This window comes from Phasianus colchicus, chromosome 1 (genome assembly GCF_987193195.1).
Source record: "Phasianus colchicus chromosome 1, bPhaCol1.hap1.1, whole genome shotgun sequence".
Classification (NCBI taxonomy): Eukaryota; Metazoa; Chordata; class Aves; order Galliformes; family Phasianidae; genus Phasianus; species Phasianus colchicus.
This window is the reverse complement of record NC_143436.1, coordinates 55,229,987-55,257,984: the sequence shown is the minus strand read 5'-3', so window position 1 is coordinate 55,257,984 and position 27,998 is coordinate 55,229,987. Positions and strand designations below refer to the sequence as shown.

Here is a 27,998-nt window from a genome sequence, read left to right as displayed (position 1 = left end):
CATCATTAACCTACAGCAGAATGTACACATTATGGACATGCTTATAAATGGGAGAGTGTGGACATCAGTTTCTAATTTCCTTCTTGCAGACACTCATAAAAATCACAGGAAAAACATTGCCTTTGACATACTGCCATGCCAGTCCTCTGCTTCTGTAGCTCCTTTCAGAGGAAGGATGGTTCTCTGTGGCCATGTCAGTGGAGCAGGACAGAGAAGTGACCTTCCTGCACTTCACTAGGCAGGTGGGTGACTTCGGGATCTCTGTATGAATGTGGACTCATTTGAACAGTGCAGAAGTATGGCTGAATTTGTCCAGCTAGAAGGTCTTTTCAAGATGACCTTATGTTTCACAGAATGATAGAATATCCCAAGTTGGTAGGGACCCATAAAGACCACTGAGTCCAAACCCTTTTCATATAACTGCCAACCCCAAAAGGCTTTGAAAGGAACTAGAAGGTCACAGCTAGCAACCTGGTTCTCTGCTACATATAAACACAGTAGAGGTTGTTGAAGAGGATTATTGCAAGCTAGAAAAAGCAGAAAGATTCTGATGTGGGCTCCCAGTGTTACTACAAGTGAGTGCCCTAAGGCAGTGACGCTGGCTGGAAGTGTAAATAGTGAGAATAGATAGCTGAGCATTTGCTGACACAAATATCTTGCCTAGCTGTGTGCACAAGTCATTTACATACAACCTCAGAGGTGTTTCCTGGTAAGACACAGTCTACTTGCTGTTCTCCAAGTTTGAAAATGATGGCAAAGGTGCTCTGCTTCTTGCTATGGTCTCATATGCTCTTCAAGCACATAGGTGAGTCAACCAAAAAGAAATTTTCCAGAACTTGTTCAGAGGCTGCCATTGAAAGTGTGTAGGGCATACCTATTTCTTAAGCATACTCCTAAAATTTCCACTGCCCCTTGTACGTTTACCATGGAAATTAATTGGTACAGAAAAGTTATTTTTGGCAAAACGGAGATCTGTCTTTGGGAAGTTTCATAGTACAACCAGTCACTAAAGTCAGACTTTGCTGTCCCAGTAGTGTACCTGTAAGCAGCTGGGAGTGAATAGAGAGCATAGAAACATTCTCTCCCTAACTTTTATTTTTTGTTTGGAAAACAAACAAACTGGAAGGATTTCTTTGCTCAAGGAAGGAGAGGACTGAAAGTGCCAGTGAGAACTAAGCTCAGTGCTGGTGGCAAACGTGAAGTACATTCAGTTCTACTGATGCCCTGTATACACGATGTACAGAAGCCTGCTATTTAGCTGGAGCATTCCTAACCTGTAGGATAGACATGTTTTCCTTACACCCCAGCTTACCCTCCTCAGCCATTGATGTATGTATCTTAAGGGATTTACAAGTCAAAGGAAGAATGAGGAACCTTTTGAGGCCATATCTGTCAGGAAGCAGAAAGGGAGGATATGCTGGGCCACAGATCCACCTGCCTGTCCTCACAAGCTCCAGGCACTGTGTTCAGGGTTGGCTGGACTCCTGTGCCAGCAGCTGTGCTCTCTGGGCCTTATTTATTTGGAGAGTTGATGTTCAGGAAATCCAAGCTGTAAATCTGCACTCATGTTCCATGCAGACGCTGCATGCATGCTGAGTGGGAGGTGGGATACCTCACTCTTTGTATAGTTGAAGCATAACCATGCAGGCAGTTCATGTGCTGTGCACTGTAATTCACTGTCTTGCTCACTGCACACAAACTTATTTTTGGGAGTACCCTAAAGGTGATATAGACAGCTGTAAGGGCAGGAAGTGCCTATGCTGTGTTTACCAGTAATACTCTGGACCCCTACTGTGCAGATCATCATCTCACCCTGTCTTGTCTATTTAGCTTTTAAGTGCTGCAAGGAAGAATACATATTTATTAATAGAGATTGTAATGAGAAGCTCTGAACCAAGAATATTACAGTTGTGTCACTTGCAGGTGATGGTGATGAAACTGCGCTGGCAAGAGATAGAAGCTATCACCTGAACAGAGGGAAAAGCCCTGCTGAGCCTGTGTGCTGAGGGTTTTCTTTCATTCATATTTTTGTTTCAAGAATTGTTGAGGGCATCTGAAGCTGGGCTTAATTATTGTGTTTAACAAGCTCTGCACTCTACATCTGTTTGAGTAAGACATCATTGGAGAGTGGCATCCCAAGGAGGTTTAGAGGTCTGAATTGCATGAGCATGTTTTGTGAAGCATGGGTTTACTCCACCATGTGCACAGCTTGTCGTCTCCGAAGGGATGCGTCCAGTGCTTTACAGCTCACTGCACTTTCCAGGTCCTAAATATCACAAAAGGATTAATTCCTCTTTCACGTGAGACAAGTCCGTCCATCTTTTAGCAGCACGTGGAGCTTCACAATCACATCTCAGTAGAAGCGGTATCTTATAAGTGTGGTAAATGACACATTAGTGGGTCCAGACCACCCAGCCTGGTGATTCTCTCCAAAAATCTAATAAATATACTGTTGGTCGAGGGGGGAATTTTGTATTGCCAGCAAATTTCTGCTTGACACTAAGCTGAGACCAAGCCAAAAGTAGTTACTGAGAATTTAAGTACGTATGCCAGCATTTTGCCTTAACAAGAAAGAGAAAACTCCTTTACCTTGCTCTAAATGGAAGCTTATTTTTCTTGTTCCAAATTAAATAAGAATGACAGAAGAAAGCATTCTGAGTTATTAGAGCTGGTAGCTCAGTCTGACCTTTTCCACTCCAAAATCTAATCCCAAAGAAGCAGGGTTCCTGGAAACCTAATTTTGCCTTCGAGGCTGATTAATTATTCGATCATGCAAACCTTGGCCAGCCAAAGAGTTTACCTTTCCTGCGTGGCTGCTGTTCCAGCTAACGATGCAGTCTCGAGAATAATCAGTTTAGAGTTTAAACTGGGAAGCTGTAGAGAATTTTGCACGTTACAACAGGATTCACTCTCATACCTGTTCCTAAGACAAGAAAAATAAGTCTGTATAAAAGCAAAAGAAGCATATAGAGTTGTTTTTCCCTTTTGTTGTTACAGGAAGCTACTGTACTTGCTGGTGATATGGTGCCTTGTGAAAATTGTATAATCTCCTTGAAGTGGATTACACCAGGTAAAACAGGACAATTTCTTGACTTGACATTAATGCTTTTTGCAGTGCCAACAGTACAGTATAGGAAGAGGTATGGCATATGTCTGGCATCCTTAAAGCTTCCTCAGACTTGCTGCATTATTTGTGTGCAGAAATTTTACCGAATGCAGTTTGAAAAATTTTAATATTTGTTTGGAGTTTTGAGTTATCCAGTGGCTTTTCTGGTGTAAGAACCACGTATGTGCATTTACACCTGTCCTAGAAATTGTGCTTAGGCATATGGAAATACCTATCCCTACAAGGGTAGTGGGGCACCAGGATAGATTGTCCAGGAGGACCATAGTGTCTCTAGTGCCGGAAACAGTCTTGAGGAACTCCAGGCCTGGAGCCCCCAGCACAAGATGGATGCAGAACTGTTGGAGCAGGTCTAGAGGAGGGCCATGAGGATGGTCAGAGTGCTGGAGCACCTCTTATGACGAAAGGCTGAGGGAGTTTGTCTTGTTCAGCCTGGAGAAGAGAAGACTCCTGAAAGACCTCATAGAAAAATTAGCTTTCAACTACTTGAGGAAAACTCATAGACAGGAGGGAGATCAACATTTTTTGGCCTAAAAGTGATAGGATAAGGGGGAATGGCTTTAAACTAAAACATGAGAGATTTAGTTTAGATGTCAGGAGGAAATTCTTTACTCAGAGTGTGGTGAGGCACTGGCACACTGCCCAGAGAAGCTGTGGGTGCCCCATCCCTGGAGGCACTCAAGGCCAGGTTGGATGGGGCCCTGGGCAGCCTCAGGAGGAGGGTGGGGGAGGGGGACAGCCCTGCCCATAGTAGGGGTGTAGAAACGGATGGGCTTTAAGGTCCTTTCTAACTTAAGCCATTCTATGAAACAGCTAGGAAACTTCAAGGATGGCAGTTCAATCCTGCAAGGATCTGGTCCTTTCCAACTCTGTATTCGTGAACTATATGTACAAAAACATCCCTGGAGAAATGTGGGGATGCCCACCATCACTCGGACATTTGCTTTGCAGCCTTCCTGCAAAGGAAATCTCCTCTAACAAGAAATGGCGGTCTTGGGAATAACTTCCACTTTTCAGAGTAACCCTCTTTGTAAGTTGTCACATATCCATCTCAATGACAACTCTGTTTCTGTTGAGGGAAAAGTACTCATCTCTTTTTCTCAGTAGAAAATGTCCACATTATAAATATTTCCTTCCCCCCTGCCAAAAGGTAAAGGTTGTGGGCTGCAAACTGTTTAAGAAAGGCATTTTGTTGAAAATGTGCCTCTCTGCATGACAGTGTGGTTTGGAGAATATTCCGTTCATGGAAAAGGCTTTCTTTCTCTTAAAGGTGGCTATTTGCCTGGGAGAGAAAAATACTTTGTTACAGACTCCTCCCTCTCTACCTCCAGCATCCTGAAACCCCCGTATCTGTTCTCAACTGCTCCTTCCCCCATGCTACTCTGCTCTGATTGTGGCTTATGGATGAAGTTGTTTCATCTGCTCTGTGCTCAAGTTCACTGTGGCCATAGCAGACTGGAGACATTCCTTATCTTACACAACACTTCCTGTTCTCTGCAGTGGTCCCCTGGGAAAAAAATGCAGAAGAGAAATAATTTTCAAAGTATTTGTAATGTCTGGAGCAAGGAAGAATTTCCAACCAACAGCCACATAGCCCCTTCTGTTGTTGTACTCCAAAACAAAAGCTATGTGAAGGATCGCTGTTAAATTAGTAATACAAAATTGTATTTACTTTAAAATTACAGAGATTACCTGCTAATTCCTTTTTTATATGTGGTGGGAAGGTCTTTACATCCAAAGTAAAATCACAGGACATATTGAGAAGTTTGGTAGGTGCATCTCTGCACTGAAGAGGCTGTACGTTGAACACTGTCTTCAGGTTTGGGCCCCTCATTACAAGACAGGTATCGAAGCCCTGGAGCATATCCAGAAAGGGCAATGGAATTATGAGGGTTCTGGAACACAAGACTTGGGGGAGTGGCTGAGAGAACTGGGGTTGTTCAGTCTGGAAAACAGGATGCCCAGGGGAGACCTTATTGCTCTCTATGACTATCTGAAAGGAGGTGCTGTTGAGGTGGGGGGTTGGCCTCTTCTCCCTGGCAACTGTAATAGGATGAGAGGTAATGACCTTAAGTTGTGCCAGGGGAGGATCAGGTTGGATATTAGGAAACATTTCTTTTCAGAAAGAGTGGTGATGTGCCAGAACAGGCTGCCCAGGAAGGTGGTGAAGTCATCATCCCTGAAAGTGTTCAGGAAGCATGTAGATGTGACTCTGAGAGACCTGGTTAACAGGCAAGGCTGGTAGTTGGATTAGATGATCTTAGTGGTCTTTTTCAACCTTAATGATATTCTATGGTCTGTGCCTTTGGTATGCAGCCAGCTGAAATATGATGTTGATGTTCCTGAGCTCAGGTCAAGGCCTGTTTTTAAAATTTAGGGGAGAATAAGGTCATCGGTGCTCTCAGATGCTCTGATGGAACACTCATGAGCAGCTGAGTGTATGTATCAGATGTATCAGTGTTTCTACAGCATCATAAGCTTCGGAGCGATACCACAGCACGGCTTTGGCAGCTTTCAGTGTTCATCCAAGAGAAAAGAAGTCCTCAGCTCCTCCTCACCATTAAATACCGCTTGGACAAAACAAGCTGACAAAGCTCCTCTAAACCTGATACAAGCTTCAGGAAGGATGTGAAAGCAACTTTCTCTTTCATTCTCCCAGCTCCCCCTCCCAAACCTCAAAGAACTGGTGTCTGTCACCTTCTGCCACAGTGCATGGTTGGTGTGACTGGTGTGACACAACACCCATCAACTTGAGGTGACTTCTGAGGAATAGGCAGGGATCTGAGCAGTGGGCCTGCTTTCGTGGCTCTGCTCATGACAGACTGTCACAAGTCACTCCCGTGTGCGGTCGCTATGGGTACTGAGAGAGACCTTCAGCTCCCCAGGCCCTCCCGCAAGGCTTCCAACGCGTTAGGGCTGCTCTAAGTAAGTCGCAGGGCAACGCTCCTCCAGCCACCAATGCAGCCTTCGGGCCGCCGCTGACGGGAGTGAGGTCGGCCAAAGCGCGGCTCCCCGGCGCGCCGCCAGGTGGCGCTACAACCTTAGGGCTTCCCGCAGTGGCCCGCCCTGCTCTTCGGGTACCGCCGTCAGAGCGCTGCTCCCCGCTCCGGGGCAGACCCAGAGGCAGAGCAGGGGAAAGGGACGATCTACCTAAAGGACGCTTATTCTGAAAAAAAAGGTATTTGAGTCCAGTCCCGCACTGTGGCCACGAGCTGATCGGCTGGGGGCGGGCTCCCAGAAAGGTGGTTTCCCCTCAGGGCCTCGCTGTCAGTCCCTTGTGTCAGGCTGTGCCCACCTGGTTTTGCATTTCTAGCAGGCCACGCTCTGCGGAATGGAGCAGCAGTGATGCAGAGGTATCTTATCAAATTACTGACTGCAGCACGGGCAGCTGCCCAGCTGTTGAAGAAAGTAAGATGGTTGTGCTTGGGCTGGCTCCTCGGGGCATGTGGAGCTCCCATTGAGCCACTGCAGCTGTGAGGAAGCGTGTGGCTCAGTGATGGTGATGGTTGATGTCATAGAATTGTAGGATGGCTTGGGTTGGAGGGGACCTCAAAGCCCATCAAGCTCCAACCCCCTGCCGTGGGCAGGGCTGCCACCCACCAGCTGAGGCTGCCCTGGGCCCCATCCAACCTGGCCTTGAGCACCTCCAGGGATGGGACACACAGCTCTCTGGGCAGCTGTGCCAGTGCCTCACCCCACTCTGAGTAAAGAATTTCCTCCTGACATCTAAACTAAATCTCTCATGTTTTAGTTTAACGCCATTCCCCCTTGTCTTATCACTACCTATGTGAGTAAAAAAGTTAGTCCTCCTCCTGCCTGTAAGCTCCCTTTGAGTACTGGAAGGCTGCAGTGAGGTCTCCCTGGAGCCTCCGGGCTGAACAAGCCCAGCTGCCTCAGCCTGTTCTCACAGGGGAGGTGCTCCAACCCTCTGTCCATCTTCATGGCCCTCTTCTGGACCCACTTCAACAGTTCCATGCCCTCACTATGCTGGGGACCCCAGGCCTGGACACAGTACTCCAGGTGGGACCTTATGAGAGCAGAGCAGCGGGAACAATCCCTTCCCTCGCCCTGCTGCCACCTCTCTTTTTAATGCAGCCCAGGAGACTGTTGGCTTTCCGGACTGCAAGCGCACACTGCTGGCACATGTGTAGCTTTTTGTCTATCAGGACTCCCAAGCCCTTTTCCATAGGGCTGCTTTCAACGAATTCTTCTCCCAGTCTGTACTGATATCTGAGATTGCCTCAACCCCAGTGCAACACGTTTCAGTTGGTCTTGTTAAACCTCATGTCTTCTCCTCCCTGCATGCTACGTGTCACTGCAGCACCCTAAGGGCAGGGCAGGCTGGTGTTGCTGCACAGTGTAGGTTGGGCTGTGCTGCCGAGGAGCCTGAATGAGACTCTGCTGCACTGCTGTTACAAAGGAGGAGGAAATGGCAGATGAGCAACAGGCCACCCAGTGAGCTGTGATGTGGGAAGCAGCTCAATGAAGGGGAATTTCTGTCCCTGTCCCTGTGGAGCTCTGCATAGACAAGAGGGCAAAAAATGTGTTCATTTTCAAGCCCGTGTTCATTTTTTACATCCACTCACTGCAAGGGTCTCTGTTTTTCATTACAGTTTCCATTATAAGTAGGATTGGCCCAGGGAGCCCACAAAAATCCCAAGTGCTTGAAGGGTATAAAAACAACAAGTTCTCCATCATTTTCTTTGTGGGGATCTCTTTAGTAAGCCAGACTTTCTAGCATTGATTTCTCCCTAAGACTGAGAAGAAGGAATCAATACCACCCTCACCACCCCCCGTTTGTAAATTTGTATCTGATGTAAGAGTTAGATGCCTGTTAGGGCAGCAAAAGTTAAGCACAGCGCAGTGCTACTTGCCTAATACTGCTTCCATACAGCTCTTGCTTCCCTCCCTAGTGGAGCAAGAAGGACTGTTCCTTCTGTTTCGGTCTGCTTTAATCCCAGGTGAGGTGATGGCTGGAGCAGCTGGTGGTCCTGGGCTGGGATGGTCCCCTATGATGAAGCCAGAACTAAAACTTCCTGGAATGTCTTATGCATGAATCTACAACAGATACTTAGGATGAGAAAGGTGTTTAGCCAGTCACACACGATGTCTGGAAGACAGAGCAGAAAAAGCCATTTAACAAACCATCAACTTTTACCTGGAACTCTTTACATCCACTTATTGACCCACAGTCATCCTCAGGTTGAAAACAACCAAGAAACTTGTGTTCAGTATCACCTGGAGAGTGAATGAAACAGATCATAAAGAGCTTTTAAGCTGAGACTGGTTATGGGTGATTTTGGAAGAGTGGAAGGTGGTAGATGATAGAAGCAGTAGGAGAAATAGCTAAGGTTAATACAACAAGTTCATTGGGATGGAAACATTTAAATACTCTACTCTGTCTTGACAACTTCTTGGTAGCACAGAAGTCCTGACTCTTTCCTGAAGCACTGATAGCCATGTATGACAGTATCTACATCACCTGCACTGGGTAGGTAAAGGAGATGAAATGTAGCGGGTAAAGAGCTGACTTCACAGAACATCTTTGTAGTAGAGGTAGGAACAGAATTCAAGTCTGCTGATGACATTATTAGCAATATTAGCAGTATTGGTGTACTAGAGTTATTTCTGTAGGGAAGAAAAGGCAGTATCTCAAGGGTATAACTGTAAAATCTCACTCCTTGTGAAAGATAGAGGTAGTCTGGAATTTCAGATCCTATTTGTGTGTACTGAATGCAGATATTTCACCTGTGAGCCTGACAGAGAAACAAAGAACTGCACTAACTTGCCCTTGAAAAATTGCCTTTGTTAGGCCAGTTTTGCTAAAATTGTTGGGAGTAACAGATTCTACAGTTGAGCTACAATTAGTTTCAAATGGAAGCTGTGACAGCCAGCCTTAAAGTGGAGAAAATTGGATTTAAGAATTGGACCTTGGGCATAGCAGGATGTCTAGGAAGTCGCTGTGCTATAGCTGATGAACTCATACGGACCATGGATTTCATGCTGGTGAATAGCAACGTAATAAATGTTCTATGGAATCATGATAGACACGGGCTGGAGAAATGCCCTTTAAAGAAGTGGTTTGGGTGAGAACATTATTTGTAGACGAGTAATCTGCACAGGGCAAACTGAAACCCCCATAGCTACAATCACAATTGGAATCAGTGAATGGAGTAGGAGGAAGGAAATGTTCTTTGAAACAGAGGAGTGAGAGTGAAAAGGACTAAGATTCTGCAAGTGCTTTTGAAGAACTTCATGTTCTACAGAAACATTTCCAAGGTCAGGCAGGTTAGACAGACACTTGAAGGACAGCTCCTTGATCAGGAAGCCCTTCAGCAATGGTAATGACATCTTTAAAGCCTGATGGGTTCACAGTGGCACTGTGGTCACCCCAGACACACATGCAGACACGCGTATACAAGTGCTGAGGGGGCAGAAGGACTGTGGTGACATCACCGAGCAACGGGCTGTGATGTCACCAAGAGATGCACTGTGATCACAGCACCATCACTGCTCAGCTTTGGGTGCAGGCAGAGCCTGGCCAGTCAGTCTCATGCCTGGACTCCAGCTGAGTGTGTGTGCGAGGCTTGGAGGTGGACTGAGCATTTGTCTTGGGTGCTGGGCTGTGCTTTGGGCACTGTTGGCAGCGGCTCTCGCTGCCCATCCCTATGGCCATCACCTGCATTTCCAGTCCTGTAAGTGTTATGTGGGAGAAGAATCTCTTTGAGAATTACCAGTAAGCAACTTTACTTTTGGAGGATTAAGGGTTCATAGGACTAGTGTCTAAAAGGCGTTAGGACAAATAGGATTTAAAAAACCCAACAAAAAATACATCATTAACTCTATAGAACTTGCGTGTTTGCTTTTTTCAAGTGGACTTTCCTGCAGATACGATGTATAAAAAAGTATGGATGTTTAGTTTCATTAACTAAATAACGATATGAAATAGTTAATAATATACCTATAATCATTATATAATATGTAGTATATATCATTATTTTATATATGTTTATACCTATTAAATATTAAATTGTATTATTAAGGTAAATGTTGCTACTGGTTTCTTTGAGATTCATATCGCAGTTTCCATATGCTTTTTGGTTTCTGCATTTATACCTTGTGTTAGGGCTCTATATAGAATGCAGTCAGCATTCATGGCAAGAACTATCAATATACTCCTTAAAATGAACAAATGAGATCAAAGTGTGTTTTTTGTTTTTTTTTTTTCTTTTCAAATTCAGAATATAAATTCACAGTTTCAGCATTTTCTGGTTACTCCATGTAAAGAATCCACATCTTTTCGCAAGTGCTAAGCAGAGTCCTAGGTCTGTTTCCAATTTAATGTGGACTTCCTCTGTTGACCCAAATTAATTCAGCTCTTTGTCTCTATTCCTTATCTGCAAGATGGAGGTGACAGCATCCCGAAGGGGTGGCATGGGGATAAATATAACCAAGAGTGTAAAGAATGGTGCGGGTGTTATTATAGTAGTAACCACAAAATACCTAAGATCCCTTATCTAAATATGTTGTTAAGCAGGTGCTAATACAAAGGCACTCCTGAAAGGCAGCCAGTTTGCATTCTGATGATAAAATCTGTGAGGTGCCTTTTTCTACTCTCAAAATGAACTGCAATGGACAGTGATATCAAAGGGGCATGTAACACCCTTCGAAATGCTAATGATCAGATTTCCAACAGAGCCCCTCACTCTAAATGGAGATTTGGCATTTTCTGAAGTGTTCGTCTCCCATTGAGAACAAGAAAAGGCTCTGGGAGCTTAAGCGCTTTTGAAACAAAATCTGGCCTCTTTACAGGAGCTGAGCTGTTCTTAAGAAGGTAAAAATGGAGGGAGGGTGAAATCAAACTGTAAACGAGCTCTGTGATATCACTGGTATAGCATGAGTGCAGTGTGCACGATGGTGGTGAGAACTGTCTCAGAACTGATGAGACACCTGGACCAGCACTTCAAAAGGTTAATACGTTTGTCACAAGATAGAAGTGGGTCTCTGATGACAGATGCAGATCTTCAAAGCTCTTTTGGCTGTTTCGATGGTTCTATATGCATCAGGATTGTGCTTTTTGGCTGCACACATGGCTTTAAAGTCCTGTTCCGACTTGGGTCAAATTCAAAGGCTTCTCCCTGCACCATCCCCTTAAAATCCTGGTATGAGGCAGCGAGGCATTATCCTGGCTCCTGGATATAAGAAACACCTACGCTTTCTTATTCTTGAGAATCACCCTGCTCAAACTAGCAGTTGGTGTGGGTGCTCAGTCAAAAGGTTTTCACTTTAGTTTGGATCAGAAAACTTTGAAACGATCCAAATGATCACAGATTTTTTTCTGTTTCTCACTGCTTTTTTTGTTCCTGTTCTGAAGCAACATGTCGCAGACCTGCTGGGGTACCAGCACACACGGAAGCATAGCTGCCATTCCTTTGTAGCATGCCTGCCTCAGAGCTCTGCATGCCATCCAGTTCATCCACATCCTGATGATCAGAGGGCTGGAGCACCTCTCCTATTAAGAAAGTTTGAGGGAATTGGGATTGTTTAGCTTAGAGAAGGCTCCGGGGAGACCTCATTGTGGCATTCCAATATTTGAAGGGAAAGTATAAACAGGAGGGGGAAACAACTGTTTATGAGGGTGGATAGTGATAGGACAAGGGGGAATGGTTTTAAACTGAGACAAGGGGAGGTTTAGGTTGGATATTAGGAGGTAGTTTTTCAAACAGAGGGTGGTGACACACTGGAACGGGTTGTCTGAGGAGGCTGTGGATGCCCCATCCCTGAGGCATTCAAGGCCAGACTGGATGTGGCTCTGGGCAGCCTGGTCTGGTGGTTGGTGACCCTGCACATAGCAGGGGGTTGAAACTCAATGATCATTGTGGTCCTTTTCAACCCAGGCCATTCTATGATTCTATGATTCTAGATGGTCTTCTATGGGGGGAGCCAGCTTGGATCAGCTGGAAGGAATATGGTGTGATTTATGTCTTCCGTCAGACAGGCAACTATTTTGGTAGGAATTCAATTTTCAGTGGACTCAAAAAGCTCTCTCAGGTCTGTGTGGACCATCCCCCCATGCACACTGATGGCTGTGAGATCATGGCATGGAGTCTCCCATGACACACTATCTTTTACCCTTTGGCCAAGCTGTGAACTTGGTGCAAATCTTGCCATTCTGGGAAGGTTTCACTTCTCTCCTTCACAACTCCACTTACTGAAGTGTTGATCTTTCTGTAAAAGTCCAAAATCTTTTAAGTGGCACTCCTTATGGATGCTATGTTCTGGTGCATTTGCAATTGCTTCATGCCTTTAGTTGGGCATTGGTTCAGGTCAGCATCCTTTGTATGTGTATGAATTGCTCTCCAGTCTTTGATCTTCAGTTACCACTTCTGTCCTGGAGACAGAAAAGTCCTGGTGCTTTACTACCCACTTCTTCACTCAGCTCACCCATGTCTATATATTTTTAGGGAAATGTTTGCCACTCTCCGTACTGCCATGCTTCTTTCCAGCTCTGAGCCATGCCTTCTAATCTCTATAGTGGAAGGTTGTTTAAGGTTTTGAATTGTCAAGGTATCCCTAGATAAACTGGCATGAAGGGACAAGGCCTCCCACACACCTTCACTGAGGAGATGTGCTGTGACAGAGATTGAACGGTGGTGATGGCTGGGACTTTTTTGCAGATGGAAACTTTAATAAGTGTTTAAACAAGGCAACAAAAACCACACAGCCCCTTTCCTCCCCATGTTATGTTTGCATTCAATCCCATTGTAGAGCCACAGAATCAATAAGGTTGGAAAAGATCACAAGGATCACCTGGCGTAACAATTGACCCAACCCCACTGTGCCCACTAATCAGGTCTCTCAGTGTCACATCTACATGCTGAACACCTCCAGGGATGGTGATTCCACCACCTCCCTGGGCAAAATCTTGTGTTCTGCTTCTGACAATGCACTTCCCAGGTAACATCATGGCTAAAATCAGGTGACAAAGAGCTGCCACCTTCCCTCTGTGGTGCAGGCCAACCAATTTCACCCAAGAAGGCCAGCAGCACAGCTGCATTTCTCACCCTCTATGCACAGGTAGTACCAGCTCCAGACATGCTTGCCTATGGCCTTTAGATGATCTGTCCCAGTGTGCAGGCAGGGATACTGAGTTTCACTTCCTTCTCTCTGTAATGGAAATGTTTTAAACTGTAATGCCAGGCACCATTAAACTGACACCAATTTCCGTTCTGTCTAGGGTAACTGGTAGATCAATATTTTGGTTGAGGATATATTTTATGCTAAATATAATATTTTACACGATAGCTGACTTGAAAATAAGAAGAATTTAAATGTTTAGCTTTTCGGGTTTTATATGCAATAAAAGGATGACTGGTATCAAATGGGTGCAATTTAATTTTTATTGGACTGTTTCTCTCTCTCCAATTCTCAAATAAAATGCTCAGCACCTTTTAAAAGGCCCACCTGCACTAAGAGACTGCTTTTTGTTGGCCTCTAGAGCACTAGTTTTAATTTGCTAACAGGAAAAAATCTATCGAAAAAGGATAAAACAAGCTAAGAGACATTTTTAGAATGGGAGAGAGAAAGTGAAATAGCAGGCAGTGAGCTCTAGGAAAGAAGCATGGGACAAATGAGTACATCCTTAACTGTGCATCCTCTTTGGCAACACATGCTCAGGCTCTTTATATTCTGCCCCTTTTGCTTGCTGCACGGGGCGAGGTCCTTCAGCTGGATTATACTGCAGCCCCTTGTGTTACAGTTAACAGGAAAAGCAGAATTGCTACTGCATTTTAAAGAGTGTCCCATTCAGTTTCTGTTAACTGTTTGGTCAGTAAACCACAAGCTAGCCAGCTTTACCTTGCTACTGGGACAGTAACGAGGCAGCTCATTTGAGAAACTATTTATAAACACATGAGGGATAGAACGTTACTGGGAGTAGTCAGCATGGATCCATAATGGGGATCTCATGCTTAACAATCCTGATAGCTTTCTACAGTAAGGCTGGCTTGGTGAATGAGGGGAGAGCAGTGAGTATTTAATTTAATAAGGCCTATGACATTGTTTCTTATTGTTTATCCTCATAAACAAATTGAAGAAAGTCTAAGATTTTCAAGCCTGGTGTCTAGAGCTGTTGGTAGATCTCAATTCCAGTCCCAACTGCAGGGGTTGTTAGGAGTGCAATACCTATGCTATTATCAGATAATATACCTAACTGCAGGCTGTGAATCCCAGGTGGACACAGCCATGAAATGAGATCATGGAAAGGGACAAGATGTAAGGTACAGCATCCCTGCAGTAACCTCTGAAGGCTGCTTAGTACTCTATTTCTTCCAAATCTTGAGCACCTACCTCTCCCTCAGGAAGTGAGGGTTCTGCTGTGGGAATAAAATACCTAATTCCTCTCACAGATTTACTCCCCAGAATCTTCTGGTATAGAGCTGAGGTAGCACTGTGTTTATGTGCATTAATTGCTTTTCCAGCACCAGTAAAAAGTTGGAAGCCATCTTCTTTATTCTCAAAGAATGCATGCCCACATGACCCTTACCAATATAAGTAAGGTTTCAGATAATTAAGGATTTCTGAACTGAGCTCTCTGCTCACCAATAGGGAATACGTATATATGTATTTGTTGCTGTTTAAATGGCTCAAGTAGACCATCTGCTTCTGAAGCAGCTCATGTATTTTTGGATTTGGTTATGAACTGACCACAGTGTTCCAAGCAGCACTCAGCTGTGAAGATGTGTTTATATATACAGCACCAGTTTGGAAGAGCGATGTGTCCAGTCTGTGCTTTGGAGGTCAGACAGGGATGGTATGACTTTAAATTGGCACAGTCATGTCTTTGTCATTTCACTTCACTACCACCTAATTTGTATAAATCAGTATGAATCAATTTTAAATGGATGTTACCATAAAGGGAACATTCCAAGAATCCCTTATTTGTGGCAAAGGGAAGCAGTCCTTCTGAAAGGATTTCACTTAGCCTTCTGCGATTCACATGGGAGGTGCAATTACAGTATTTGTTCTTAAGCAGAATCATGGATGAGACCCAAGGCTAACTGACAGTTCAGTTATTTCTTCCTGATGCATTTTATTAATAGCCCCTGCACCTCTCACCTCTCTGAAATTGGCAACCAGTAAGGTGCCTGTAAGAGGCTAATTGCCTCCAGAGTCAGTTGTCCTGGAGCCAATTGTTAATCTCCTGGTGTTAATTGCCAAAAGCAGGAGTAATCAAAGTAGGCAGGGTGCACAGGAGTTGCATGCATATTAGAGCTGTGTAGCCAAATACAGAAGGTGTTCAGCCCTGTTCCTTGACACCACTGCAGACCTTAGCAATTGGAAGCATGATGAGGCACTAGTTGAGTGTAAATCTTGAATGTTTTGCTGCTTTTCTCATTCTTCACCTTCATGTTGTTATTCCACTTGCAAGCTGTAACACAGATGGGGTGAAATCTTGACTTTGAGGAGGTCAAATAAAATAGTCTAAGAGATCTGGCTAGGATGCCTGTACTACTTGATTTTGGGATGACAGTAGCAGTGTTGTGACAGGCTTGGAGAGAAAAAGAATGGAGGCACAGTAGTTGCTTAGCTTGGTTTGCCATGGCTTGTTGATCTGCTGTTTTCAGCCAGAAGACTGAATTTGACCCTAGGATTAAATTAGTCTCTGGAACCCTTGTAGTAACTTCAGTTGATCCTGCCTACATCAAGGTCACCTTCAGTATGTCTGACTTGTGCTTTTGGATCTTCCTTCCTAGCAAAGTAATTGAGTATTGAGAGAGAAGGAGATAAACTAACATGCATATGAACTGCAATATTAAACAGAATGTAGTATGGGCCAAGAATCTGGTTTGTGTCTATCCTTCATTAATGGGAGGAAAGTATGTTTGATCAAGTACCTATTCTGCACATAATTTGCTGCAAAAATTCTGCTGAGCTCCATTGTTTCAGTCTATCAGACTGATGGCTTTCAAACATCCCAGTTTACAGCTTCTGTCTAGACTATGGCTTGACCTTTTGTTCCTGGTGTCAAGAGTCTGAGTCTACTGCCATTGGGCAGAGATGGAAATGGGTATTCCACTAACCTGAGTAGTTGGAACATCTGTTGGGGGTTGTTGGTCTGAATGGATGAGTGATAAGAGACTTTGGATGGGGAACTTTGTCTCTGTGTACGACAAATGTTTTATCCCTCAGTTTACTGTACCATAACTCTTATGAGCAAGTACAGATTACTTTACAACTAACTTTAGAAAAAATCTTTTTTTTTTTTCTTTTTTAACCTGCATCTAGATGAGAAGAAGACAAATCCTCTGTGACTACTGCATATTGTAATTGACACTTTGCAAACAAGTAACAACAATTAGTTTATGATTTAGTTAATTTACACACTCAAATATGGCCTGCATGATTCAAGGGACTGAGGAACACTTGGCAAATAATAGATTTTGTGATGCTGGTGACACAAATCAGGAAGGGATTATTTTTTAAAAAAGGGGAGGAAGACTACTGTGCTGATAGCATTAGCAGCATAATGACAATGCACTCAAAGAGCATCATGGAAAAACACACTTCGTTTTGATTCAGCACACTGCCTCAGAAGCTGGCTGCAAGCTGTACTTGTAAAACACAACATAGATATGCTGAAGAGCCATCCACAAAGCTCTGCCCTTCAGCATAGTTTTTCCTCTCTGTAACACAGTGCACTGACATGTATAGGAGCTGTGAAGGGGGGCGAGGGGAAGGGGAAATAAGCTTTGTGACCTAGTTTCATACACAAATTAAAAAGCTTAATTTGAGGCACAATCATTTCATCAGGTGTGTGTTGCAACTTAGACTGGCAGGATGATTGAGTCCCTGGAGAGATAATTTCATTTAATTTTTTTTTTTTTTTCTGCCTTAAATGCAAAGCTACTTGGTTTTTCGTTTAGTATACATAGATTTGGCACCTACTGCTGCCATTGTGATGGCTAAAGGCAGTTACTAAAATTAACATAACCTTGTAAATAAAGTCATCACACGCAAAACCCCAAAGGTTCAGCTAAAGGCAGGGCATGCCAGTAGGTTTAGTTATTAAATAAATGACCTATTTTTCTTTACTTCCTTCAGTCCTATTCCTTATGGTTAGTCTGAAATTACCCATTGTAACATCAAACTGAAGCAACAAGGTTCCAGCTGTTTTAGGGAAATATTCTGTGTGGAATGAAGAGGGCACTTTTTTCTAGGGGAGCTTTTCTAACTGTCCCTGGTAGTGCTGCCACAGGCCTTTGCTTGCTGCTTTCCTCTCATCTGCTATAAGAAGAGAAAAGGTGATCTAGCATGTTACCTCCCCAATAAGGACCAACATCCATGAGGCTGGCTGCCCGTACATGAGTATCTGTGAGAATTTTACCAAATGACTCATACTTCTTTTTCAGTTAAGAAGGCCAAGTATTCGTTGCTGCGTTAACAGGTTAAGTATCACCAGCAGGTAAAGAGAGGTGAAACTTCAGTTCTGCTCAGCACTGGTGAGGCCACAACTGGAGTACTGGGTCTAGTTCTGAGCTCTTCAGTACCAGAGACATGGATATGCTGGAAAGCATCCAGAAAAGGGCCACAAAGGCGGTGAAGGAACCAAAGCACAACTCCTGTGTGGAGAGGCTGAGAGAGCTAGGGCTGTTCAGCATGGAGAAGAGAAAGTTAAGGGTGACATCTCATCAGTCCTCTAGGAAGCATCTGCCTTCGATGCTAACCCTGTGGTTGGCCTTGAAAGGGACTAGCTCTGCAGGGAAGCAGCTAGCCCAGAAGGGCTCAGCAGTAGTAATCAGTGCTTCTGGCCTCTCCTGGAAGAGGGGAAGGTGTTGTTCTCAGCCTTATGAAGGATTTGTGCCCGTGGTACAGATTACTGCTGCTGCTGCTTTGATACTGTAAAGCCTCAAATCTTGCTTCAGTAAGAGTTGTGTCACCCATATCCAAAGCTGTGCACACTCTGACAAAATCCACTTCCCTAAAGTGCTTTCTGGTCACGGTTTACATTCTCCTTAGAATGACTCACAGATGTATTTCTTTTTTTTTTTTCTTAAATCCCATTAGTTACATGGTGGGCTAGCAGACAGTGGTTTGAACTGGGCCTGTTTAATTTTTTACTTCACAAACAAACTGGCAATAATGTGAGGAGAAGGAGGGGGGAAAGCTTACAGTCCAAGCACTCAAAGGATGATCATGTCTACTTTCTCAGTGTATTAGGTTTACATGTCCAAGTTTGGGCAGCAGGGGAGCTGCAGAGGTGGCTGACAGAGTGAAAAGATGCCAGAGGTTGCCCAGTGTTAGAAACAGATTCACTGCTGGTCAAAGCTGAGCTGATCAGTAAAGCTGAATGTGCCCCCATGAAAACATATTTAAGAAAGGGTAAAATATGCTGTGTAGCAGCTGTGAGAAAGCCAAGTGAGGTAGGGAAAAAAAAAAGAGAAACAACCCTGCAGGCATAAAGATAAGTGAAGAAGGAGGGGTACTTGAGCACAGATTCTTCTGCAACCCCTGAGGAAGACCATGGTGAAGCAGACTGTGCTCCTACAGCCCATGGAGGACCCCACTCTGCAGCCAGTGGGTGTACTGAAAGGAAGCTGCTGTCCCTGAAGAACCAATGTAGGAGCAGCCCTTACCACATGTGGAGGATCCATACTGGAGCAGTCTCTTCCTGAGGTCTGCACCCTGTGGTATGGGCCTATTGCTGAAGCAATTCTGGAAGAATTGCAGTCTGTGGGAAGGTACCATGATAGAACAGTTCATGAAGGGCTGTATCCTGTGGGAGGGACCCCAAGCTGGAGTAGGGCAAAGGACGATGAGCAAGGAGTAGTAGAGAAGAATAGTTAAGACCACAAGCTCCATTCCCTGTCTTCTATACACTACTTATTTGTGGGGGTTGGAGGCAGAAGAGTCAAGAATGAAGGAGCGAGACTGAATGCAGGAAGAAGGAGATTTAAAAAAAAAATACATTTTTTTAGTTCTTTGTTTGTCACCAACCTACTGTTTTTAATTGGCAATAGATTAATCTTTCCCAAGTTAAGTCCGTTTTGCCTATGATGATCATTGGTGACTTCTCTGTCCTCATCTCAACACACAAGTTTTTCCATCTTATTTTTTTCCCCCTGTCCTGTTGAGGAAGGGGAGTGAGAGAGCAGCTGTGTGGTGTCTGTCAGCCAGCCAAGGTCAGCCCACCACACTCAGATGCAGCACGGCCACACACAAAGGTAATAAAAATCTCTAGTTTTGGTGAGAGATAGCAGCTAGCACCATGTTGAGACACAAACTTCCCTGAATTGATCTCCTGAACTGACAGTAATTTCTTCCTCCTGTGGTTGATCTTCTCCAAGAAAACCTCCCCTTCCTTTGTTATGCCAGATGACGACTCAACTTTACTGCATCATGTTCTGAAGGAATGACACTCTGTCAGCAGAAACAGATCTGTTTGCTTTACTGTAGTTTGAGTTTAAAGTTCTCTCACTCAAAAGGAAACAGAAGCAGTAGCTGTTACTTATAAAGTGATTGGAAATCCTTTTTTCATCACTGGAAAGGATTGATGCGTTGGCAGAACACATTCTTTCTTCTTAGGGTTAGTTACATGTTTTTTGGAGGAAAATCAATGAGTCCTCCAGTATGCTTCTGCAATATTATTTGATGCTAAGGCCAATGAAAAGGCAATTAGTGCAGGTTTAAAGTACACTGAAGTTGGAAACTTCTGCTGTCTGAATGATGTGCAAGCATTATTTATTGGTTTTACTTAAATATTGACTACAAGAAAGTAAGCAGCATGTACCTATAGGAAGCATTTCTGATTTGATTTATTTATTTTTGGTTAATGAATCATGCATAGCAAATAGCTGTTCTTTCTTTTGCAGGGTTAGATGGACATCTTAGTAGTGTGCTTTCCTCATCAACTTTTGACAAATGTTTCAGAATAAATATGGGTGTATTATTCTAAGCCATCTCCAGGAAGATATACACACTGATAGACCTATGGCTCATGGTTCATCAAACAGATCTGAAAACAAAACAGAGTGTATCATGAAAATATGCTGTAGTTGCTGATGTCAGTTTGCAAGAAGTCCTTCACTTGTTTAGAAGAAAGGTGACATAAACATCTCCTTTTGCCTTCTAAACTACTGAAGGAAAACTTATTGAGTTACTAGAACAGGGTTGCCTTTCTAACTTTGCTATTTTTCCTTAATATGGTTAAACAAGTGCTAAACACAGACCTTTTTTATTCCATACAATCATAGAATTGCTCAGGTTGGAAAAGATCTTAAAGATCATTGAGTCCAACCAGAACCTAACCACACTACCCTAACAACCTTCCGCTAAATCAGGTCTCTGAGCACCACATCCAAATGGTTTTTAAACACATCCAGGGATGGTGACTCAACCACCTCCCTGGGGAGCCTATTCCAGTGTTACCCTTTCTGTAAAGAAGTTTTTCCTGATAGCCAACCTAAACCTCCCCTGGTGAAACTTGAGGCCATTTCCCCTGTCATCTGTCACCAGTGAGAAGAGACCAACCCCACTCCCATTGTAAGCACCTTTCAGGTACTGGAAGAGAGCAATAAGGTCTCCCCTCACCCTCCTTTTCCCCAGACTAAACAGCCCCAGATCCCTCATAGAGCATGTGCCTCCTCATAGGGCATATTCTCCAAGCCCTTCACAAGCCTTGTTGCCCTTCTTTGAACCCACTCCAGCACCTCAATGTCCTTTCTGTTATGAGGTGCCCAAAACTGAACACAGTACTCAAGGTGAGGCCTCACCAATGCCGAGTACAAGGGCAGGATTTCTTCCCTAGTCCTGCTCATCACATCAGGATGCCATTGGCCTTTTTGGCCACCTGGGCACACTGCTGGCTCATATTCAGCTGACTATACATCAGTACATCAAGGTCCCTTTCCATCAGGCAGCTTTCCAGCCACTCCACCCCAAGCCTGCAGGGTTGCCTGGGGTTGTTGTGACCAAAATGCAGGACCCGACGCTTGGCCTTATTGAAAATCATACAGTTTACCTTGGCCCATCAATCCAGTCTATGCAGATCCCTCTGTAATGCCTTTCTACCCTCTGGCAAATTAATACTCCCTCCCAGCTTGGTGTCATCTGCAGACTTACTGAGGGTGCACTTAATCTCTTTGTCAAGATCAGTGATGAAGGTGTTGAATAGGATGTCATGATATACTTCATTTAATCCATGATTTTCCATAGTCAGCTGTCAATGGTTTTTATAGATTCTCATTGCTGGATCTGCATCATGTTCTCCTGTGCAGAGAATTCATAGCAGAGGTGGAATCACAACTCCACTGCAGGTTATTCATAAGCATGGGAAGCCACATCAGAGGGGAAACATAAGGAGTTACCTGTTACATAGATGCAATATTGGTGAAGTGATGAATGTGTGAAGTGATTTGGAAAAATGAACGTACATGTTGCTTACTATTATTTCAACAGCTTCCATGTGATTTATTATCTCTGTTCCCTCTCCTGTAATATCACCTAGACATCCTTTAAATAGAAAGAGTCCCTGAAGTCACACCTTTAATTGAGGAAGGATGGTAAAAGAAGTAAGGAAAAAAAAAGGTACTTAATTAGCTCTAGAGAAACCTCTTCCTTTAGATGTGTTTTTAAACTGTTCTATATAATCCTGGAGTGTTTTTCAGTTAAACTTCTCATAGCACTTCTCAGGCCTAAGGTCACTGAAGTGTAGACAGTGAGAGAAGTTTTCCTTATGAGTATGAATCGCTGCTTCTCTTGTTGTCCGAAGATTTTCAGAGGTGTGTCCTTTAGGCACAAGAAACCTGGCTTCAACTTTAGTCCGTTTTTCACACCTGTGCTGCCACTGGCTTCAGTGGATTTTTTTACTCCTACAGCAAACATTAGAGGAATGAAACATAAAAAGAGTGGGACAATGAGAGCTGCGTGCCTTTCTATTTCAGACTATGTTGACTTGTTGATTTTGAAAATGCTTCAGTGGATGTAAGGACTTTAAACATACATTTAAATCAATTATGTGTGCACAGAATTTGTTTCACAAACAAATTATTTTCCCAACATATCTTGACCTTGGGTGAAGCTCCAGATAAAGAACGTAAGTGTTTAACTTCAGTTTTAGCCTAAAAAGAAGAAACAAACAAACAAACAAAGATCTTCTGGCAGTTAAGATAATCTAAAATTTTGTTTGATGTACTGAATTTAGATATATAGTTAAAACTTGAAATGGAAAATATTTTATGTTTATCCTGAGATGGATTTTTTGTGCAGAAGAAGAACATTGGAAAAAGAGAGGACACAGTATTGGCCTAAAATGAACTCTACTGAAATGACTGTGCTCAAGGAACAATGGAGAATATGGCTCTCATTTCTGACTGCAAGGTATTTTCTAAGGTAGGTGATGTGAAAACAGGATATAGTGCTGAACACTAGAATACAAAAAATAGAAGTTTTCTTTCAAAGCAAAAAGAGATTGAGAAACCTGGATTGGGATTTGTTTCACTTAACCTTCCCTGTGTACAACATAAGTGTCTGCAGCACAGCAAGACATCCAGAAGCTCGGTATTTGGGCGCTTTTAGGGCATGATTCATCACACTGCACTTCAGATGCCTACAACAGGCCAAGAGAATTGTGTCATGTAAATGTATATTCCTTTCTGTGAATTTAACCTTGAGCCAACATGCATATGCCTGGAGACCAGCTGGATGGCAATACACACTTGGTGAGATGGATCTACCCCAGAAGCAACAATAATGATAATTTTGAAAGAAACACTGCAGAAAATGCCAGCAACTTATTTACATCATCAGAAATAATTACAGAGCATTATAGAAAAGTTAAACAATTATTTTCATTTGAGTTCCCCAAGTACAGGAGATGTTTTTATCCTTTGTTCAGAAAAGTACAAAAGGGACAATCTAAGTCATATTTTTTTTCCAATTACCTTTTTTTTGGGGGGGGGGAGAGGGGGGGGGTATTTTCTTCCTTTTTTTTTTCCTCCTTAGTAATATTTAATGATTCTCTTTACTCCTTCTGCAAATATGATTTTTTTTCATTGTTAAATATGTGTGTGCTTGTTCCTGTTTGGCTGGACTTTTTCCCCCCAGAGTAACATATAAGCCATTCCACTGCTTGGAAACAAATCAATTTGCTCCTACAAGCAGCATGCTTGGATTTCAGCTGAGAAAGTGCTGTGGGGTGAATGGAACAAGCACGCTTATGTCTTGTAGAGTCTATGCAGTTTGTACTGCTCTGGAGTCATGCTGCTTCTGCTAGCCAGCAGCTACTTGCATCTTGCCTTCCTGGCTACTATGTGAACCCTTGTGTTCAGTGAACAGCATAGCGGGCTAGCATCACTATGTTCAGAAGAATATGAGTAATCCCTGGTGTCTGAGAATAGAATTAAGTTGAGCAACCCTATGAAAAGTCAGTAATTCCTCTTTATTTCAGCCTCTGCATTCTCTGAGTCACACTTCTGATGAAGCTGGTGCTCTAAGGTCAGTAGAAAAAGAGATCTCAACTTCAGCACAGTTTAAGGTTGCCTTTTTCTCACAAAATACTTGACCATTTTAAAAGTCCTTTTAACAGATGCAACTAACTCAACACAAGGGGAACTTGCATAGACAGACCGACCTGCCTTGCAGCTGCTTTAGCCCATACATTTGTTAAGCTCTACTCCAAAAATTTTACTTCTTCATAAAAAATGTCCTTAACTGGCAATAGGAAAAAATGTGAAGAAACTGCACATAGGATTTAAAAAAAAAAACAAAAACAAAAAAAAAACTTGAATGGAACTTGGCAAATATTATAGTGTCTGTCTTGCTTGAGCATTTGTGTTGGCTGCTGTAGTTGTAACTGTGGTGATTGGATGCACTGGAATTTTCCTTGGATTTCACTTCAGGGGGGGGTGTTCCCCAAGTGTAGCCATTTGCATGGCAGGACAAAAGCCAAGCTCTAGAAAGCAAATGTCAGTCTTTTGTCAGACCTGACCACTGCTACCTGTTGCAGATCTTATTGATGCTTTCTCTGAAGTGACACTGTCCTGAGCAGTGCTGCACCTCCGGGTTCCACCCAGTGCAGCTGTTGATCACACTGAACAGAGGTGTAAGTATCCATCAAGTCTGAAAATTGTGAACTCCAAAGCAAAGATTAAAAAATTACTTCTGTGCTTAACTCCCCAAATCTAACAAATGACCTTGCAATTAGTATACAGTGGTTTTCCAACTATCAACCACTGGTTTTCCTTGTAGGTATTACTTTAATCTTCAGAGAAATCCTACACTGCTTCCTCTAATTGCTTCTTCTTATGAATTTTGTTAAGTCAACTGTATGCTTGTCCTTTCACTTACCTTGTTTGACTTAATAATGATCATGTGTTCTGCCACCTTTAAATCAAGCAAGTTCTATAACAGAAACAGTATTGTGAAGATGTTTAAATGTATGGCATTGTTCTTGTTTTTAATAGACATGAGGATATACACCTCATCTTGCCAGTGAACTGTTGCCATAGCACACCTTAGTGTAGACCATGTATGTGCCATGCTGGCAGACATGTTTCTTGCAAGGAATCCTACTAGAGGGGAGCTTCTTAAAGCTTGTCAAGATGCTTTTCTACTACTGAGGATAACAGAAATAAATAGGCAATAGGGAATAATAGGTATAATAATAAATAACGATAAAGGTAGCACATACATTTCAGAGATGAGAGTAGCTCCATGTTTAGACCTGGAAAAACTGTTCCATTCTTCAGGTTAAACTCTCTATGGAGAAGGGAAGATTCTGCTCTCATCACAGGACACAATCACTATTAAGTTTTGAGAGGAAGGAAGGAAGGTGTAATTCCTTAATAAAGGATGAAACTAAATTGTGGTCTTTCAGTACAGGTGGAGACAACTGTATCTTTCAGATGTGACCATTCAGATAACAGATGCTGCATCCTTAGAAATACTGTCTCTCATCAAAATCTGGTTTGTATTAGCTGGGAGGCATGTGGTCCAAGAAGCCAAAAACTGTTTTGTCTAGAACAAAGGCAGATGAAATCATCAGGAGAAAGAATGCTGGGTAGCAGAGTGACATCTAGTACAATGTCTTTTAAACTGGAAAATGCTAATCATTATATTCCTGGGGAAGGACACTGGAGATCTACTTGGAAACAAGAGTAAGACACTGCAAGAATTTCAGCTTGCCTTCTAATTTAGTACTTCAGTTTGCTCTGACGTTATAGAGGCATTAAGGCATTACCTGACAAAGGGAAAGCTAAAAAAAAAAAAAAAACCCACAGGTGAGATTCCTGCCTAGAACCAATTACTCTATGATTTAAATTAATCTGTTAGTGCTTAGCAATAAACAACCACTTGTTCTGACTAGGCTAAGACACACTGCTACATCTGTTACTTCCTGAGTGGTTGAAATGGCTCTGCTGAAAGATTTCCCATGAGGAGGCAGTGTCCCAAATCACAGTATTTTCTAAGATTGATAGCATTCACAGGACAGCATAGAAAGTGCAAGACACAGAACAAAGCATCTCGGAAATGCAGCAGATTGTTCAGCTCAGAGACCGTGTCAGGCACGTGGATTTTCATCCTGAGAGGAAAAAAAAAAAGGGACCCAAGACATTTTTATCCACAAAGGATTGTCTTAAAATTTCCCATGGTGATGGTTTCCTGGAGGCGAGTGGCACTTTATTCATGTTAGAGTGAATTGCTGACCGAGAAATCTGTAGGAAGAAGAGCTTCATCTGACTTCAACTGAAATCAGCTGGGGCAGGAGGCTTCTCCTCCTGTGTCTTTTTATGTAAACAATGAGTATCTTAAATATTATTATCATACAGTAAAAGAATAACACTGCCAAGTGAGTAAACCCCATGGGGGTAAGCAATGTGATGGGACTGGATTTGTAACAGCACAAGGATACAAGACAGAGTCTGAAATTTGCTCTTTCTGTTTCAGATCTGAAGAAGAGCTTGCATGCCTAAAAGCTTGTGTGCATTCCATCAATAATATCAGTTGCCCAAGCCCAACCAGAAGATACTTCCTTTCAGTATCTAAAGGGGAGCTACAAGAAAGAAAGAGACAGATTCTTTAGCGGGGTCCGCAGTGACAGAAGAAGGGGAAATGCTTTCAACCTCAAAGAGAGGAAATTTAATTTGGATATAAGGAAAAAGTCTTTTACAGTGAGGGTAGTGAGGCACTGCAACAGGTTGCCTAGTGGTGTGGTCAGTGCCCCATCCCTGGAGACTTTCAAGGCAAGGCTGGATCAGGCCCCGGGCAACCTGGTCTAGCTGAGGTTCCTCTGCTTATTGCAGGGGAGTTGGGCTAGATGGCCCTTAAAGGTCCCTTCCAACTCTAAGGATTATATGATTCTGTGATATTTCCTTCATACATCATCCTTTGTTTTTAAGAGAATGAAGTTAATCAGTTTAAACAAACTAACAAAGTTGCATAGACACCTCTATTTTCTCACGGACACCTCTATTTTCTCACGGCTTTCTGGTTCACGTTTCAGTGTGCTCTTTACCATTAGCATGCTTGCTATTCTTTTTCGTGAATTTCACTACGAGTTTGCTACACACTGCACTTCTGTCAGTGCTGTTATTTAGCTGTGGTTTTGCTATTTTTAGAACTTTATCAATAGCGACGTGGGTGGTTTTGTTTGTTTGTTTGTTTACTGTAAAGCTTTTCTGTTATACAGAACAATCTCCAAAACACTGTCTGGACTCCTTCTGATGTCACTAGCATCTGTTCTTAAGCTCTTAAGTCTTTCTTTCCAGAAATCTCTTGATGCTGAGCCTATTTTTGTTCAGAAGTACTGAACACAGGCTATTGTCATGGGAATGGTAGGTGATCACACCTACGGCACAATCCGAGGTCTCCCTGCTGCTCTGCAGCTGCTCAACCTTCCTCTCAGAGATATGCTTTAGAAGTGTCTGAGCCGTGCCTTGTATCTATTAGAAAACTTGGCAACCGTCTGGAAAGACAACTGCATTTGCCTGTATTCCCTTTTATGCTCTTTTCTGTAGGAAAAGCAAAGCACAGGTGTCTTAACCTCAAATAAAAAAATTTAAAAAAAGCTGCTGAGCTGCTGTATTTAATTGTCCTAATTCATCAGATGTTAGAAAGGATGCAAGGATATCACAGTTTGAAATTTGCATAGATGCTGCAAGCATGAGCATGAATGCTAAGTTTGTAATTGCCAGTGTATGTAATGAAGGTACTGCCTTTACGATGTGCTGTTAATAGTGAATGGCAACACAGCTGCTGCTTCTTTTTCCTGCTGCATGTTAAAAATGCTACATCATTCCATCAGAGGACGATATCCAGAAAAAAAAAAAGAGTGACCACTGTTAGGCCACATTGAGCAACCATCCACTTTCTCCAGCAGTGTGAAGCCTTTCTCTCCTTGTGTTTCTTGCCTGAGTGTTGAGTTCTGGGCTTCTGTCTTCATTCCTTGGTGTTGTAGCCACATTCCTGGACACAGTCCAGCTCTCCCTGTTAAAACACTGCAGTTGCTATTGTGCTGCAGTCTGTGTATTGACGGATGCATACTGAAATGCCAGGCTGTGCTTCTGGTTGACTTTGGTTGACTGACTTTAAGAACTGCCACTTTTGATGTGTTACAGATTAAAAGGACTTCTCTTTATCCAGTGATTTTGGTACAAAGCTTTCGTGTTATATTTGAGGTGTGGATTTAAAAGAGAAAAAAAAAAATCCATTTCAAGATTCTTGTATATTAGGATGACTAGAAAAACCATCACTGCTTGTCAAAACTGCTAAAAAAAAAAAATATGGAAATACATCCACAGAAAGTAAGCAAAATGGATATTTTCTAATAAAAGCAGTTTCAGGCCAAGCCTATATCATCTGCTGTCACTAGTGTTTA

General features: G+C 43.0%; 2 long non-coding RNA genes across 7 annotated transcripts; one reads left to right on the top strand and one right to left on the bottom strand.

Moving 5' to 3' along the window:
• The first annotated feature begins 42 nt into the window (after window positions 1-42).
• Window positions 43-27,778, top strand: LOC116233256 (uncharacterized). 6 transcript variants are annotated; one of them, XR_016468083.1, is made up of 4 exons: window positions 43-242; window positions 2,998-3,070; window positions 22,391-22,513; window positions 23,571-27,778. It is a non-coding gene; the product is annotated as an uncharacterized LOC116233256 (long non-coding RNA). The 6 variants fall into 6 exon arrangements; XR_016468081.1 differs by lacking the exons at window positions 43-242; window positions 2,998-3,070 and adding an exon at window positions 7,780-9,819 and having other exon boundaries at window positions 23,571-24,224; window positions 24,871-27,778; XR_016468082.1 differs by lacking the exons at window positions 43-242; window positions 2,998-3,070 and adding an exon at window positions 7,780-9,819 and having other exon boundaries at window positions 23,571-25,087; window positions 26,069-27,778.
• LOC149919615 (uncharacterized) lies at window positions 4,554-6,498 on the bottom strand. Its single transcript, XR_016468085.1, has 3 exons — window positions 6,420-6,498; window positions 4,817-4,979; window positions 4,554-4,631 (listed from the first exon to the last, which is right to left on the bottom strand). It is a non-coding gene; the product is annotated as an uncharacterized LOC149919615 (long non-coding RNA).
• Window positions 27,779-27,998: the final 220 nt, after the last annotated feature.